At 41.8% G+C, this 17,572-nt stretch overlaps 1 protein-coding gene and 1 pseudogene across 2 annotated transcripts in view; one reads left to right on the forward strand and one right to left on the reverse strand.

The window, feature by feature from the left end:
• The window catches only part of LOC148011803 (dentin sialophosphoprotein-like protein), a 115,396-nt gene that overhangs the window by 25,159 nt on the left and 72,665 nt on the right, over positions 1 to 17,572 (forward strand). The gene's annotated exons all lie outside the window — the stretch shown is intronic.
• Positions 6,313 to 8,280, reverse strand: LOC148011805 (uncharacterized; annotated as a pseudogene).

Genomic DNA, 17,572 nt, shown 5'->3' on the forward strand with positions numbered 1-17,572 from the left:
ATCAATGTTATTGATGTAACTAAGTCTATGAAAGGTAAATATCACCTATCATTCGAGGATCCACCTCAGCGGTGACTTCAAAGTCTCATCATACATAAGATGACTCCTCTTGTTCCAAGAATCCCTCCATAGAGGAGTGTTAAGTTTGATGTTTTCTATGGTAAGAGAGACTCTTAGATTAGACAATCTGATGCTGCTTTTGGTGGTGAAGATTATACAGAAAAATAAAAAGTTAGAATGGTTAAAATGCATAAGAAGGATCTTACTTTAAAATGGTGGCTCAAAATTGTTCAAGAGAGAAAGGAAATCAAGTCATGTAAAGAGTTTAAAGAGATGTTCATCAAGAAGTTTCTGCCTTCATCGTTTGAAGCTAATATGCAACAAGAATGGGATGAGCTGAAGCAAAGCTATGGAGATAATGTTGAAATATATATCAACAGGTTTGTAGTTATTTCTTTTAAATTTACATATCTTAATAAAATACCTTCCAATATGGAGATGAGAAAGTTTATCCATGGATTATATTCAACGATATGATGAGTTGTCAAGATGACAGAGCTTGTTACTTTGGAAGTAGCCCAAGGTACGGCCTTTAAAGCTGAAGAACTACATATGCTATGGATGCTTGGTAAAGCCTAAAAAAAAGAACCACAAAGGAAAAAGACTACGATGTTTAACCAAAAGAAGTCAGATAAACAAGAACCAAAGCATAAGGATGGACTTTGGAGGTAGACTACCTTTGCTATCCAAAAAGAAGCTAACATATCAGCAGTTAGTAGAATATACAAGAGAAGTACGATGTTTCTCTTGTGGAGAAAAAGGACACATGGCCGGTCAAAGTCCTAATAAGGCAAAGAAGGAAAACTAGTCCCAAAAGACACCTCAAGCAAATGTTGTACCAAATGAATCCTTGCAACAAGATAAAACTCCATTAGAGAAAATGAAGCTTTTTATGGCTTGGTGTAATCAGCCTTTCTTCCGTGGATAGGGTGATAAATCCCTGATTACAACTTAATTACAGCAGCAAACAATTAATGTAAATATGAAAATACAAATTTACCTATTGATCTTGGACAATGCACACCCAATTGGCCCCAAAATTGGCGTCCCTTTCGGTATTTCTTTAGCTTTATTGAAGAATAATTTGATCTACAATGGGATACTCTCGATCCCCTTCGCTGTTGATTGGTCTTCTCCAGCCCGTGGCTGTCTCAGAAGGTCCTCCAATGGCTGCAAATCAGACGAGCAGTATCTCCTCCCTTTCTCTTGCAAGCTGAATACACTAAAAATGCCTCTCTCTAACCTCTGAAGACGTTTTTCAGTCTTGCATGGACATTTTTTCCAAATGGTTTTTCCAACATTATCCATAATCAAATATTAATTTTCAGTCTTTAAAGTCTAAAAATTAATCTAATAATTATTTCAGTGTCTTGAAAAATAATCAGACTAGCCAATACTTAAATTGGCTAGGTAACTTCCATTTCCAAGTGTCTTTGCATCATCTTTGACCATCACATTGGCGTTATGTACCATTAAACGCCACTTCTTTAGTGTCATCAACTGCCAAATGAATGACCTAGGCCAACAACTGGCACTAGATACTACCAAGTACTTGTGCGGCATAACTTATAGCAACTTTTGCCTTTGATATCCCGTGATTTTCTCGGGTCCCAGGCTCATAAATTTACTTTAATCCCAGTTGTACCTCACATATGCAACATTTACTTAATCATGTGATTAAAAATTAATCCATATGTTAAGCGCGGTTTCAAAAATACACGTGTCCTCATGACAACCCTCCTCGTTGAAATCCTTGCAATCGTCCTTGATTGCACTGCCAAATGCATCAAAAGCAAAGTACTACATCGGAATTTTCCATAGGGCATCATAGTCAACACAACATTGCGCACTGCTGTTCAACCATTCCATATATCCAACATATGCTGAAAACTGCCAGCCAACATAACATAACATAAGACTCACAAAGAATCTCAAAAACATTGTCAGATTATTATTGTGACATGTCCCTTTCTCATGAGCTCAACTCATCTGGCAAAACCAAACCATAGCATAGCATAACCAAGCATAAACCATGGCCAAAACATCAATGGCATCATAACATATGCTGCTGTCCATGGAACTAGATGTAAACTATTGAAAACTGAGCATAATTTGATCATAAACTGATCACTTGCTGATCTGAGAACTAACCACAAACTGGTGCAAATGTGACCACAAACTCGTTGCAAAAACTGACCAGCAATCAATGCAAAAACTGATCCAAAAAGTGATCATAAACGGTTCTCAAGCTGATAAAAAACTGAGCTGAAACTGATTAGAATTTTTTTTCTCAAAATTGAGGCAAAGTTCATGCCAATTTGATCATAAGCTGATGCAAAAGTATAGTTCCAGTGCTTGGGTGAAACTCATACTCATTTGCATACATCTCACAGTGACTAGTATACTAAGTAGTGATCTCATGGCAAACATACTGTTAGCGCAATACCTTGGATGCATGCTGAATACATCCGAGATCCACTATATACGAGAGCTGTCCATAACTGGAGGAGTGGAAGTGCTACCTCCCCCTTGAGCATCACGCAATGCTTCAGACCCTTGCACTGTTGAACCTTGCGGAGCTTGAACTAAAGTCGGTTATAATTGAAAGGCATCTAGGTAAAGCTGCAACAATTGAGAATGGTTTGCCAAGTCATCCTCTTCCATCCATTTGACATCCATGGTTGAATAATTTTGAAATTTCACCAAGTATCTCTTGAAAAATTTACATTTGATCTTTCTTTCCTTATGTGCCAAAATCTGCTCAGGTACCAAAATCACATCGAGCTCCTCAACCTTAGGCTGAATTTCAGCAGACATATCCTTTGGCACATCACCATGAAAAGGTCTGAGCAAGCTCACATGAAAAGCATTGTGTATCCGCCAGTGTGGAGGCAATTTCAGTCCATAGCATGTATCACTGATCCTCAACAACACTTGAAATGGTCCATAGTATCTCATAGACAGCTTTGGATACAATGGCTCTTTGCCCTTCATCTTTTTCAGCCATGCCTTTTCAAATTGCAACAATACATAATCGCCCTCTGCAAAGTGAAAAGCATGCCTATGACGATCATTTGCTCTCTTTTGCTTATCCTGTGATCTTTGAAGCACATATTTAACTTTCTGATACTTGGCTCTCACCCGAGCGACCTGGGTTCAAGTCCCGGCAACAGAACCATGCAACTAGCCTTCCTTCCGTGGATAGGGTGGTAAATCCCTAATTACAACTTAATTACAGCAGTAAACAATTAATGTAAATCTGAAAATACAAATTTACCTACTGATCTTGGACAATGCACACACGATTGGCCCTAAAATTGGCGCCCCTTTCGGTATTTCTTTAGCTTTATTGAAGAAGAAGTTGATCTACAATGGAATACTCCTGATTCCTTTTGCAATTCAAACTCCCCTTGCTATCCAAAGTGACCAGCAAGTCTTCAATCTGATTTGTCCCTTGATTTGGACACTTAATTGGCCTTCACCCACTTCATGGACGATGGAAATGGAAAGGAAATTGCTAGGGTTTGCATTGAGGACAGAGAGAGTGTACGATCACGACAGAAACACAGAGAGACCGTCACAGACACAGAGGGTAAAACTCAAACCCTAAACGCAAAACTCAAAACTCAAACACAAACAGAAGAAGGGAGAGAGAGAACACAACTCTAAAGTGAATGAATGCTGTAAATGAATGTAAGAGTGTACAGTGTGCTCAAGGGCAGAGCAATGTCGGAGTGTGACGTCCACCAAAGACGGATCCCAAGTTTGTGACCACCAGTCGGAGTGTAGGAGTGTTGAATAGTGAATGGTAGCAGGTTGGTCACCAAAACGCAGTAGTCTGGAGGTTGGAAACTGGTAAACGTAGTAGTGTACCACTGATCGGAGGCTGGAAACTATGCACAGTCTGTTATAAACAGCAGGCTGAAATAGTGTTTGAGAGTGTTAGGGCTTGCAATGTTGAAAACGCAGGCTGGCTGACCCTGGAGATGATGGACATCAGACTGAACAGTAGTCTGGGACAGTCTGGAGTAGTCGCCAGCAGCTGAGAGCTGTCGCTTACAGCAATGGACATGCTGAAGATAATGTGGTTGCAGTCAATGATGGCTGAACAGCAAATAGAGGCGGGCTGTAGGCTGGAAACTGGGCGCCAACAACAGCAGAGGGTGTGTGGGCTGGTGTAACTTGCAAACAAGGATTATCGCTGAATGGGGGCAGCCTGTCTATTTATAGATGTGGAAGGGCGGCCCAAAAATTAGGGTTTTCACTAAACTCTCTTGAACCTCTCCCCGTTTTAGGGTTTCCATTGAACTCTCTCGAAGCGCTCCCCGTTTTAGGGTTTTACTCTAAAAGAGCATTTTTAGTGTGTTTTGGGGCGCTTTAAGAGGTTAATCAGCAAAGTAATGCATATTTTAGCTCAACACTCTCTCTAAGGCCCAAAACTGAGCTGAAAGGTTAGGCCAGCCATTATGATATTTATGTATTCCAAGGCGTCCCACCCCAAAGCAGCCAAGGCATTGGACAAAGGATGCACGTTGGTTGCCCAGTGGCCTACCAAGACTACAGAGGCGATGGTTATCTTGCCAAGGGAATCCAAGTAGTCACCCTAGAGAGGACAGGGCATCGGACAAAGGGTGCACGTCGGCTGCCTAGTGGCCTACCAAGCCCTACAAAGGCGGATGCAACTATATGGATTTTTTTTTTTTTTTTTGGAATAAGTGAAGTAAATTTGATGGGATACGGTTGATTGAGTAAAAGTGACTCAGAAGACGGGAGTAGGGAGGGTACACCCAACACATCATAAAACAGTACAAGCTAACCCATCCACTTAGGGTGTCGATAACGAGGAAAAATAGGTGATGAGGTATCTATGTGATGAAGAAGGAGGGTGGTGTGGTAACAACAGCTGCCGGTGGAAACAGCTTAGGATCCGTGTAAGTGGTGCTCTGCACAATGGGATGCAAAGTATGCTATATGCTGAAGAATGCTCATGCAGCAGGCGCCACTTGGATAGTGTCCCTCGTGAGAAAATTGTTCACTTACCCAAGCGCCCTAGTACATGGATGATGTAATCATGCAATGCAAAGGGTAAGATACAACAGGGGAAAGAAGCCGATGTCGAAGACAAAGTGGTGAAGCTTGTACAATACCAAGAAGGGTAGGAACCCCCTCTCAACTTGGATATAGATACGGAAGAAGGAAGAGGAGCTTGATGTTGGTCTTCATATGGTGGCAAGAACCATAAGGAATGAAAGAAGATGAAGTGGATGAAGCACCCCGCTAGAAGAGCAAGGTAGAAGTCACCGCCATGATAGTATCGAGAGAGATGTTGTACGATCCGCCTCGAGAGGGGAAACCGCCATGCTGGAAGAAGAGCAAGCACTCCTAGGAGGATGAAACCATGAAAGGAACGGTGCGTATCTCCACGTCTCTAGCCCAGGGAGGACCAATGCAATCTGCAAGTTAGCCCTACACTGAAAGACAAAACCTTGCAAAAGAGATGAGAATCTGCAAACACAGAGGTTAGTGGTGAGATGCTCCAAAGCAAAACAGAACAGAAAGAAAATCTAACGCAAAACAAATGCAATGAATGTGTATGTGTGTGAGTAAATGCAGCGGAAGACAAAAAAATGGAAAAACTAAGGATAATGAATCCTATGGGCCTGACTCTAAGAGTGTGAAAAATGAATGCTAGATTGACCTAGGGTATCCGAAAGGACCTGGAGGCATGCGAATCGAAGAAGGTGGCTACCATCGCGTATGTCCAGTAGCAAGGCTCTGCCAAGGGAACGCTTGACGAGGTGGAGAGGAAGGTGAGATGGATGCATGAAGTGCAACGGGATCGGAACTTGCAGACCAATCAGCCAATCCCTCAGGGGTAGTGAAAGAGATGGGGGTGGTTGTCACGTTCGATGACGTCCGATTAGTATAGCCCGATGCTAGTACGGTACTAATCAGACTAATAAATCTTGGATCTACGTCTGATGTTACGGCCGATGAAAGAAAACATACATATAATATTAAGTCTATGCTTAATGTTTGGACTTACAAATTAAAACATAAACTTAGAGATTCAAGTCAAAAGTGCATAAGAGAGTTGAAACAAGACTTGAGAGTGTACTATGTAGCATGAATAATGAAACCAACAAGTTTATTATGATCCAGATGTGCAATCCCATACAAAAAGTGTACAAAAATGGATTGAGATAAAAGCCATCATCCATGGCTCAATCCAAATCAAGATACATGATTACTTTAGGTGTTCATATCACTCTCGGCATCGAAGGTGGAAGCATCCTCGTCACCGCTTGAGGAGCCATCACCCTCCTCAACAAAATCACCCTTACTAATGACATTGGCCTCGTCATGATACTTGGGCTCTCTAAGCTCTAGGTGAGAGCCAGTGATAGGTATGTTCTCCTGGGCGGAAGTGGGAGTACTTCTTGAGCCACTCCCACGTCTCGTGTAGCATCTAAGAGCCCCACAAGTATCACGGGCAGCCGATGTGGATGCTGAAGTGCTAGTTTCATTGCTATCTGCGCGAGGGCGAATAACAACATGGGTACGCCATGCATGAGTGCGAAAGACCCGCCGGTCTTTCTCCTCGAGCTCCAAGTAAAGCTCCCTAAAGATTTGCTCATCCTCCAAGTCTCTCTCGCGAGTCACACTTTTAAGTATACTAGCGGAGAGCTTGAGTGAATCCACATTTATCTATACATTTAAAGAATGAAGAACTTAGATTAAACAAATGAAACTTCTTTAAATATATTTCATAATCTATGAATAAAATTATGAACTAAAAAGTATAAAATTTAGATATATGATACGTGTCTTGCCATAGACATCTCATGCATATTGCGTAGCATGCGTAAGTTCAAGCGACAATAAATTAGTCGCTCCAATTGTCGCGTGCTAAGCTTGCTATGAATTTTGGTGTGCACAAGGGAATAAGCGGACCAATTCCTCTCACATGCACCCGACGAACAATCCTAAACCATGTGAAGAAAAAGTAAGTTTAAAGTAACTAGAGTTAAATGAAAAAAGAGAATAGATTTTCAAACCTATGCAATAATGTGTAAGGCCAGTCTTTGGAGGTGAGGCAATTGATAGCTAAATAACCGACGAACAATCCTAAACCATGTGAAGAAAAAGTACGGTTAAAGTAACTAGAATTAAATGAAAAAAGAGAATAGATTTTCAAACCTATGCAATAATGTGTAAGGCCACTCTTTGGAGGTGAGGCAATTGATAGCCAAATGACTCCCACAAAAAAAGAGGCTTCACGAACGATTCCCACTTTCAACAAATGATAGATGTGAAAGCGGTGCCCCTTTGATCGCTTCACGATCGGCAAGGACATTGACATCCATAAAGAGAGAGGGTTTTTTGAAGGCAGGATGTAAGAGTGCCGCAAACCCATGTATGGGTCGCTTTATCCACTTCCATCTTTTCTTTGTTAAAAAGAGAATGCCATCTCTTTTAGGAGTGGTATTGAAGATATCACTACAGTAGGTGTAAGATAATAAAGATTTAGAGAAGAAGATTTAGAGGTGAAATTTGAAAAGAAAGTGTGAGAGAGTATGAAATATAGATTTTAAAACTAAAAAGAAGCATGAATCATTAAAAAAAAAAACAATACCATGAAGAAGAGATCTCCCTATGCACGATGGTCGATGATTGTATCTCCTCCACCGCATCCGCCATAAGATGATAGAGGAGGCCAATAGTAGCCCCCTCCATGTCCGTCATTCGAAGCACCTTGTAGATGGGAGTGATGGCAATGATAATGCCCCTCACATCCATCCAAAATTCCTCCTTTAAGCAAAGCCTTTGAACGGCCTTTGCTTCCACTTGGCTTGATGTGGACTCCCCTTCAAGCCATTCCTTAAACTCATCTGACACAACAGTTTTTTGTAGCTTGTTGCGAACGTCATAGAGACGCTCGAGGAGAAGCCACATGGCCGAAAACTGAGTCTTCGAGGGTTTCTTCAACTCCAAGTTCGAGTTCGAGCAATATATTGCAAGAACTCGAACCTTGGAGTTGACAAAGCCAATGATTGTGCAAGCATCGTTGACAATCCTCGCCACCCACTCTAACTTGCCTATATCTTCCATAAGAAGATCTAGACAATGCGTAGCGCATGGTGTCCATACTATGGACGGAAACTTGGGCTCAAGTTTCCACCCCATAGATGCACAATTCGAGGCGTTGTCTGTGACAACTTGCACCACATTTTGTGACCCAACCTACAAGATTATTCACGATGAAATTATAATAAATTTAGGAGATTAAAAGAAGAGATTGCAAAATAATGGATTTAGAAGCATTACCTCAATGATAGTTTGCCGTATGTGTCGATACATGAACGGAGGACTCAAGGAGAGAGCTTGAGAGAGTAGGAAGGATGGAGAGCTTGAGAGGAGTAGGAGGGATGGAGAACTTGAAAGGATGAATGAGATGGTGGGGGAGGGGAGATTTTATAGAAAGGGAGAGTGCTTTGGGGTTTAGGGTTGGCCTTTTTGGGGGGGGGGGTGAGGGAAAGTTTTTAAACTTGTTAGTTTAAAACTTTAATCTTTAATCTTTTCTCTTGAGCCTTTGTGAGAAAGAAAGAAAAGATAGAGAGAGAGAGAAAAGAAAGAAAGAAAAGAATAGAGAGAAAGAAAAAAAGAATAGAGAAGATTCAAGAAAGAAAAGAATAAAAAGAAAGGTGAAAAATAAAAGAAGAAAAGAAATGTAAGAAAGAAAGCTAAGAAAGAAAAAGAAAAAAAAGGTAAGAAAGATAAGAAAAACGGTAAGAAAAGTGACCGTTTATGACTTTATTGGCTGCAAGGCCCAGGCGTATGGGAGTCAAGACTCGTGTGCGGGCCGCGGCGTAACGGTCATGGCAGGGTGCAGTCAGCGGACGATAAGTCATAGGGAATCGGACGGATCATGGCCGGGTGCAGTCGGATGGGTCCGGATGGGACCGGTCGCAGCGGACGGGATAGGACGGATCGGACGGGTTGACCCGTCAGTCGGACGTGGACAACCTTGGAGATGGGCCGCTGAGGCTGTACTCGAGCCACATGTCCAACAGCAACAACGACGGGTGGTGAAGGAGCAGATGAAGTAGGAGCGGAGGACGTAGCTCTATTGGACTGTGCAGTCGCATTGGTCTGCCGAGGCTTTTTAGGTGGAAGACCTTGGGCCTTGGAGCGACACTCCTCGTCCACATGGCCTGCTCTCTGGCAATGTGTGCAAAACCGGTTTTTCTTAGGGAGTTGCTGCCAGATAGGTCTAGATTTTGGTTCCATCTGAGGAAGAGGAGTCACCCTTTGATTGGCTTGTCTTCGCATCTAACGAGTTTTTGCCACTAGTGGTTGTCCCTCCCGAAGAAGAGGCAACCAACCCCCTATGCTCTGAATAAGACTGTGATGAGGATTTTTTATGGACTTGAGCATACAGCCTTGTGTAACGCAAGAACTGGCACTCAAACTCGTAGAAGGTTGGCAATCTAGGTTGGGAGATGATGTATTGAATGAAATTGAAATACTTGTTGGGCAAATTATTCAAGAAGAATGTATCCTGATCGTCATCTGACTTTGGAGAGTCAGTAGTGGCGAACTCGGTAAGTAACCGTCTATATTCAGCCAGCTTGACTTATAGATCATCCCCTTCCTTAATAGAGAACTCTTGAAGCTCAAAGTCGAGATTGATGCGCCGAATAGGATCACGAGCCGCATAGCGGTCGAGAAGGTGACTCCAACGCTCTGACGCGAGTGGGAAGTGCTGCAACTGAGAGTGAAACTCAGGAAGCAATCCCTGCATTAGCTCAACATTGGCTGTGGCATTGGCGGGTCTCCATTGACGGATGTAATGAGGGTGAGCTAGTCGAGGGTCTGGCATAGGCTCTAGACCAATGACGAGGTCCCAAAGACCTTGAGACTCAAGCACTTGTTGCATGAAATTAGACCAAGTGGTGAAATTTGAACCGTTAAAATGTGTCTTATCGGTGAAGGCATTGTTGGCCGTTGCAACAAGAGTGGTAGTGCTCGGAGATGGATAGTGTGAAAAAGTGTAGTGTGGGTAGGATGGGGGAGTGGAGTACACTTGGGAATAGGCCCTAGAGTGCCCACTAGGCATGCGTGTAGTGTGCAAGGTGGATCCATAGGTAGGGATGGGTCGACTAGCCAATGACGAGGTCCCAAAGACCCTGAGACTCAAGCACTTGTTGCATGAAATTAGACAAAGTGGTGAAATATGAACCGTTAAAACGTATCTTATCGGTGAAGGCATTGTTGGCTGTTGCAACAAGAGTGCTAGTGCTCGGAGATGGAGTGTGAAAAAGTGTAGTGTGGGTAGGATGGGGGAGTGGAGTACACTTGGGAATTGGCCCCAGAGTGCCCACTAGGCATGTGTGTAGTGTGCAAGGTGGATCCATAGGTAGGGATGGGTCGACTAGGCATGGGCATGGTAGCCACATGAGGAACCCAAGGAGTTGGGACGAGAACACGGTGAGCAGAAGATGGGAATCCCTGCGTAGGTGTAAACCAAGGAGAGTGTGAAGACGCACCATAAGCTAAGGATGGAAACCCCTGTGTATGAGCGGTCATGGGAGATGTGAAGTTGGGGATAGTGAGGGGGATGCCCATCACAATCGTCCCAGGAGTTATGGGTGTGCTCATGTGCTGAAAGGTGAGAGACACTGTGTAAGGTGAGAGGCATTGTGTTAAAGGGTGGCAATCCCCCTAACGAAGTACCATGGTGCAAAGAGGTAGAGAATGGGATGGAGCAGGAAAAAGGTGCTAGGAGCGGAGATGGAAGATCCCAACCCCTAGGGTGTGTGATACAGATGTGGAATGTAATCCAAGGTTTTGGAAAGACGATGAGAGGTGTGATATAGAAGAGGGTGGGATGGGAGGCAAGTGAGAAGTGTGTGTGATATGCTCAAATGAAACAGAAGCTGTAGATGTACCTGAATTTCGTCTGCTTCGTGAGCCCCCTTTATTGAAGTTCATATATGCAAAGCCATCCAGATCCTGTACCTCAAAAGAAGAAATATGTGAGGGTTTTGGTTCATGCAAAATAAAAGAATTATACAAACCTGACATTGGACCTGGTTGAGATGATGAAGATGGATCGCCAGACGTTCCGAATGCCGTATGTCCTCCATGATCGGAGAGGTGGCCAGTCTCACCAATTGGTCCGGATGTGGTAGCAAAACTGGTAGAAGGGGTGTAAACATCACCATACTTGTTGCGATAGTACTCCTCAAAGTTCTCCTGTGTCATGTTAGTGAAATCTGGTGAAGGTGGAGTGTCGTCCTTCTCACCGAGTTCATAATGCCGTCTCAGGGCCTCCAATGATGGAGAAGCTTGATAAGACATAGGAACTGGAGAAGGTGTCTGGGACATTGTGATTCGGTTACGAGTCGTATTGTGTGCCTCGCACAAAGACTAGCTCTCCACAATATCCAAAGGATACTCTTTATAAGAGCACTGACTCTAATACCATGTGAAGGAAACTGCTAGGGTTGTCACAACTCTATAAAAACAGAATTTGTATCCTTTTTCATTAATTTGTCTATATAATGATTTATTAATTTTATTTCCTTTGCACTAATTAGATATAAAGAAAAGTGCATTGGAGCTGGCCACTGATGAGTGGTCATAGGTTATGGTGGACCCACACGGTGGGTTAGAGAAAAGATAGTTCACACTTCCACCTATATGACCCGATTGGGCGCCTGTGACTAGAACTCACGCATATCAGGGTTAGACTCGCACACAGAAAGGATTGATGCCTTGAAGTGTGGGCTAGATCCACCAGAACAGACAGTTACAATCAACAAGATGGCATGATCATGAAATGCTTGTATAATGTGCATGTGTGGGCTGAAAGCTTGAAATGCACATTTCTTTGCATAGGAAAGTCACATGAAGATTCGGATACCATTTTTGCGATGTACACGGAAAAAGCTTTCATATGATACCCATATTGGGGGGGTCCCTAAATTCTAGGAGATCCCTAAATTTTAGGAGGTCCCTAAATTTTAGGAGCCTCGAATTAGCCTAAAAATGCTAGTCCTAAAAAAATAGGGATGTCATTCTAAAAATAGTAAGTTCTGTACTCTGACTGTGCTTACTAAATTTGGTTGTTTCTATTCTTGACAGTATTCAACCCAAAAAGGAAGGCCATAGAGAAGAGACAAGTGTCAAGACACTTGTCACACAAGTTTCCAAGTGTCCCACCACTTGTCACATCTCATGACATGTGGCTGGACACTTGTCTTGTGCTACTCCACTTTCCCCTTTTGTACTAGCTCTCCTCTCTCCTATAAATAAGAGCTCGTTTTTCTTCATTCAACATCATTTTTCTTTGCTGTAAACTCATGTACAGCACCCACAGATAGCCAGAAATTGGCCCTATCCATCCCCATCATCATTCCCCACTTCTCCATTACTTTTACATTTTCATGGCTGTAATTTTGTGAGTAATTTTCATTTTCAACTTTAAGTGTTCATTCTCTTTTATATTAAATCTCGAAAACAAGCAAATATCATAATTGTTAAGCATACTACGTTGTTCGGGGCGTTTACAGTGGTATCAGAGCTTTGGCTCGGTCCTCACCCCCAACACTGGTAGTGCTTACAACTATAAGTTTGTTTGTTTTCAGCCCTTGCATTGAGTGCTTGAGCATATTTTTTTTCTTTAGTCTCAATGGATCAATCGAGTGCTATCCTTCAAGCCATTCAAAGTCTTAGAGAGGAGAATCAGCAAATTCGTGAGCAACTTCTCAAACTAGAAAAAGTTGAGAATCCCAAAGAATTCAAGGAAAGAAGTCCATCTACTTCAAGAAGACAAAGCCATACCAATGAAAGGAGCCGATCAAGAAGTCCAACTACTTCTAAGAGGCAGTCCCATTCTACTTCAAGACAAAGAAAGAGATCGTGTCGAAGCTCATCCTCTTCTTCAAAGTCATCTGGCGCCTATTCTGATGGATCCTCTTCTAGTAATGAAGAGTCACACCCTTCTCGTGGAAGACCTCATCATCGTCAAAGGCGTCGACATTCTTCACCCTCGTCTCCATCTTCATCCCCATCAAGCACTTCATCATCTTCAACCTCAAGAGCATGGACGAAGGCCATAAGAAGAAGAAGAAGACTAAGTCACTATCTCAACTTGAAAAGAAGATCAAGTTCAGTATGTATGATGATTCCCGAAATCCTGATCTTCTTCTGAAGTTTATTCGTCAATTTCAAATTTTGTATGGTCGTGACAAGTATAAAGAAAAAGAAAAGATTAAGTTTGCAGCTTTACATTTAACCGACTTAGCCCATACTTGGTGGACGGGGTTGGAATATGATCATGCTGCCCCAAAATCATGGCGGTCCTTTGTTCGCCTGATACAAAGCCAATTTCTTCCTGTTCATTTCAAAAGAGATGTAAAAATGGAATGGGATCGGCTTTGGCAAAAGAAAAATGAGTCACTTGGTGACTATACCAAGAGATTTTGGGAGCTACTTTTGAAGGTCCAACATTTCAAGAAGATCAACAGTTCGGAAAAGCTTAGGAAGTTTCAAGGAGGTTTGCATTTTAAACTTCGTACTGCTCTTAATCATTATCATTGTTCTAGTCTCAGGGAACTCATTGACCATGCTGAGATATGGGAAATGGAGCACAATGGCAACAAATCATTCCAAAAGAATGATAAGAAGAGAGTAGCTGATGATGAGGAGTATTCAGCCCCAAATGAAGGACAAAAACAGTGGCAAAAGCAGCCACTATCAAATCAAAAGAAGATGAAGCCCTATGCACCTCCTAATGCTCCTCAATTTCGCTCCAATCTATACCCACAAGCAAAGCAATTTTCGGAAGAAGAAAAGCAACGCTTCATGAAAGAAGGGAAGTGCTTTAAATGTGGACAAACAGGCCACATAGCGAAGCAATGTCCAAACAAGGGACAAAGCAAGGTTTCTGACAACAAGCCTAAGTCGCCAGTGAAAATCAATGCTATCAGTGATGTAGTTGCAAACACAACTCACACTCCAGAGACGCGCAAATTATTAAAAGCTTGGGGACAGTTGCAAGGTAAGCAAGCACTATTCTTGATAGATCTTGGGGCGAATGAAAATATTATTTCCTTGCAATTAGCTAAAGAGCTTGGATTAAAGAATGAAGAGATGGACACTCCGGCAGAAGTTCGCCAAGCTTTAAATGCTGATGAAGGTGACACAGTGAAGACTGTGATACCCTACATTGGCAAGCTCAAGTTTCAAATTCAAGGCTACATTGACGAAGATACCTTCTGTATCGGAGACCTTGATGGTTGCGATGTGATTCTTGGCATGCCCTGGAATCATAGAGTAGATTCAACCATCTTCTCTCAGAAAAAGAAGGTAGAACTCACCAACAAAGGCAAGAAGTACGAGATCCAAGCTGGAGTTTCTGGAGATACCATACCTATGGTAAGCCATATGCAAGTCTCTAGAGCAATTAAGGATTGTGTTCAATGTTGTCTGCTTTATGTCACTGATGTAAAAGATAATATGAATGCTAAAAACCAAGAGCAACTTCAGCTCTTGGAAAAGTATAAAGATTGTTTTTCGGAAGATCTTCCTTATCAGCTTCCCCCAGAAAGGCCTGAAGACCATCATATTGATATTATCCCGGGCAGTTCTCCTCCTAATATAGCACCATACCGTGTGAGCCGTCCTCAACAAGAAGAAATCAGAAAGCAAGTCGAAGACCTACTCAACCGTGGGCTAATTAGGCCAAGTAGCTCACCATTTTGTTCACCGGTTCTTCTTGTTCAAAAGAAAGATGGCACATTCAGGATGTGCATTAATTATCGAGCCCTCAACAAAATCACTGTGAAGAATCGGTTTCCTATTCCCAGAATTGATGACATTTTGGATCGTCTAGGAGGCTCAAAGGTTTTCAGCCGCATTGATTTAAAGAGTGGTTATCATCAAATTAGGGTAATACCACAAGATGTATACAAAACTGCTTTCCGCACTTCATACGGTCTTTATGAATTCTTGGTGGTTCCTTTCGGATTAACCAATGCACCAGCCACCTTTAATCGAATGATGGAGCGCATCTTTAGAGAGCATCGACAATATGTCGGTACTTTCTTTGATGATATTCTTGTCTTTAGCAAGAATGAAGAGGAGCATCATCAACACTTGGAAATTGTTCTACAATTACTACAACAAAATCAACTCTTGGTAAATGGTAAAAAGAGTGAATTTTTCATGCATAAAATAAATTACCTTGGGCATGTCATCTCTTTTGAAGGGATTCAGATGGATCCTGAAAAGATCAGGATAATCCAAGAATGGCCTCATCTTCGTGATGTACATGAGGTGCGATCGTTTCTTGGCTTATGTTCTTATTACCGCCGCTTCATCAAGCATTTTGCACATATGGCTTCTCCACTTCATGACCTTACAAAGAAGAAGATCTCTTTCCAATGGAAGGAAAAAGAGAAGGCAGCCTTCACAAGGCTGAAAACAGCTCTTACTTCTGGACCTGTTCTTATCATTCCAGATCTGGTAAAACCATTTGTGGTGGAAGCAGATGCTTGCGGTGATTGTATTGGTGCAGTGCTAAATCAAGAAGGCCATGCCGTAGCCTTTGAAAGCCGCCGTCTAAATGATGTGGAGAAAAGGTATGACATTTATGAAAAGGAGCTCTTAGCAGTGGTTCATGCTTTAAAGATATGGAAACATTATTTTTTAGGCAATGAATTCCTTATTAAAACCGATCATCAAAGCTTGAAGTATTTCAAGACTCAAAAGCATTTGCAGGAGAAACATGCAAGATGGGAAAATTTCTTGTCTATGTTTCATTTTCAAATTATGTACACTCCAGGGAAATAAAATGTAGTTGCTGATGCACTTTCTAGAGTGCCTCGCATTGCAACTATTATAGTGGCTCATCATGAAGATTTTCAAACGATGAAGAATACTTATGATGAAGATACTGATTTTGCAGCAGTTTGGTCAAATTTACAGCAAGGAGGTTTTCATCCAGATTATTTCATCAAAGACAGTTACCTTCTCATGAACAATCGCCTTTGTGTCACTCTTCCTGTTCGACAAAAGGTGCTTAAAGAAAGTCATGAACCCCCTTATGCAGGGCATAGAGGGAGGACAGCCACTCTAAGTGCAATTGAGCGCTACTTTTATTGGCCAACATTACGAAAAGATACACATAACTTCATCGAGGCTTGTCTGGTATGCCAAAAATCCAAATATGATAGGCAGAAGATTCCAGGATTGTTGCAACCTCTTCCAGTGCCCAAAGATCCATGGGAATCTATCACAATGGATTTCATCTCAGGTATTCCAAGAACACCTCAAGGTCATGATATGATTTGGGTCATAATTGATAGATTCAGTAAACAATCACATTTTATTCCATGTCATAAAACATTGAAATCCGCACAAGCTGCAAGACTTTTCATTCAACATATCTTCAGATTACATGGTATGCATTCTGAGATCATTTCAGATAGAGACTCCAAATTCACAAGTAACTTTTGGCGTGCTTTATTTGAGAATTTGGGAACCACTTTAAAGTTCTCCTCAGCTTTTCATCCTCAAACTGACGGCCAAACAGAGGTGATGAATCTCACTCTTTTGGATATGTTGAAAGCTTATGTTAGTGAACATAAGTCACAATGGGAGAAATATCTTCCATTATTGGAGTTTGCTTACAACAATACAGTGCACTCATCCACAGGGAAAGCTCCAAATGAAATAGTACAGGGTAAAGTGATTCCTCCTCCAATTATTCGCACTAAAGATAAGATTTTTGCTGCCGATGAGTTTGCTTCAGATTTAAAAACCGCAATGGATCAAGTTCGAGCCACTATCAAAGTTGCCCAAGAGCAACAAAAGAAGCAAGTAGATAAACGAAGAAGACCTTTGGCTTTTGAAAAAGGTCAATATGTCTTGCTAAAGTTTGATAAAAGCAGGCTCAAACAAGGTTCTGGTCAAAATTCATCTTTTCCAAAGCTCTCCAGTAGATACTTTGGACCCTTCAAAGTGATTGAGAAAATAAATGAAGTTTCTTATCGACTTGAGCTTTCTACTCATTGGAAAATACACAATGCTTTTCATGTAAGTTTGCTAAAACCTTACATAGGACCAGAACCAAAGGAACCCATTACTGAAGATCCCCCAGAAGTTGAAGAAACAGAGCAACTCTTGGAACCTGAAAAGATTTTGTTTCTCAAGGATCGAACCACGAGAAGTGGCCTTGTGACACGAAAATTCTTGCTAAAATTCAAGAATCTACCCACTACAGATGCACAGTGGGTAGATGAAAAATTCATGAAGGATTACCCAAATATTCTACAACAATATCAAGAAGATTTTCAGCTGAGGACAACTGAATAAAAGCCAGAGGGCTATCACAACTCTATAAAAACAGAATTTGTATCCTTTTTTATTATTTTGTCTATATAATGATTTATTAATTTTATTTCCTTTGCACTAATTAGATATAAAGAAAAGTGCATTGGAG

This window comes from Lygodium microphyllum, chromosome 28, assembly GCF_053477565.2.
Source record: "Lygodium microphyllum isolate KBCC chromosome 28, Lygodium_microphyllum_v1.1.10, whole genome shotgun sequence".
In the NCBI taxonomy this organism is placed as follows: domain Eukaryota; kingdom Viridiplantae; phylum Streptophyta; class Polypodiopsida; order Schizaeales; family Lygodiaceae; genus Lygodium; species Lygodium microphyllum.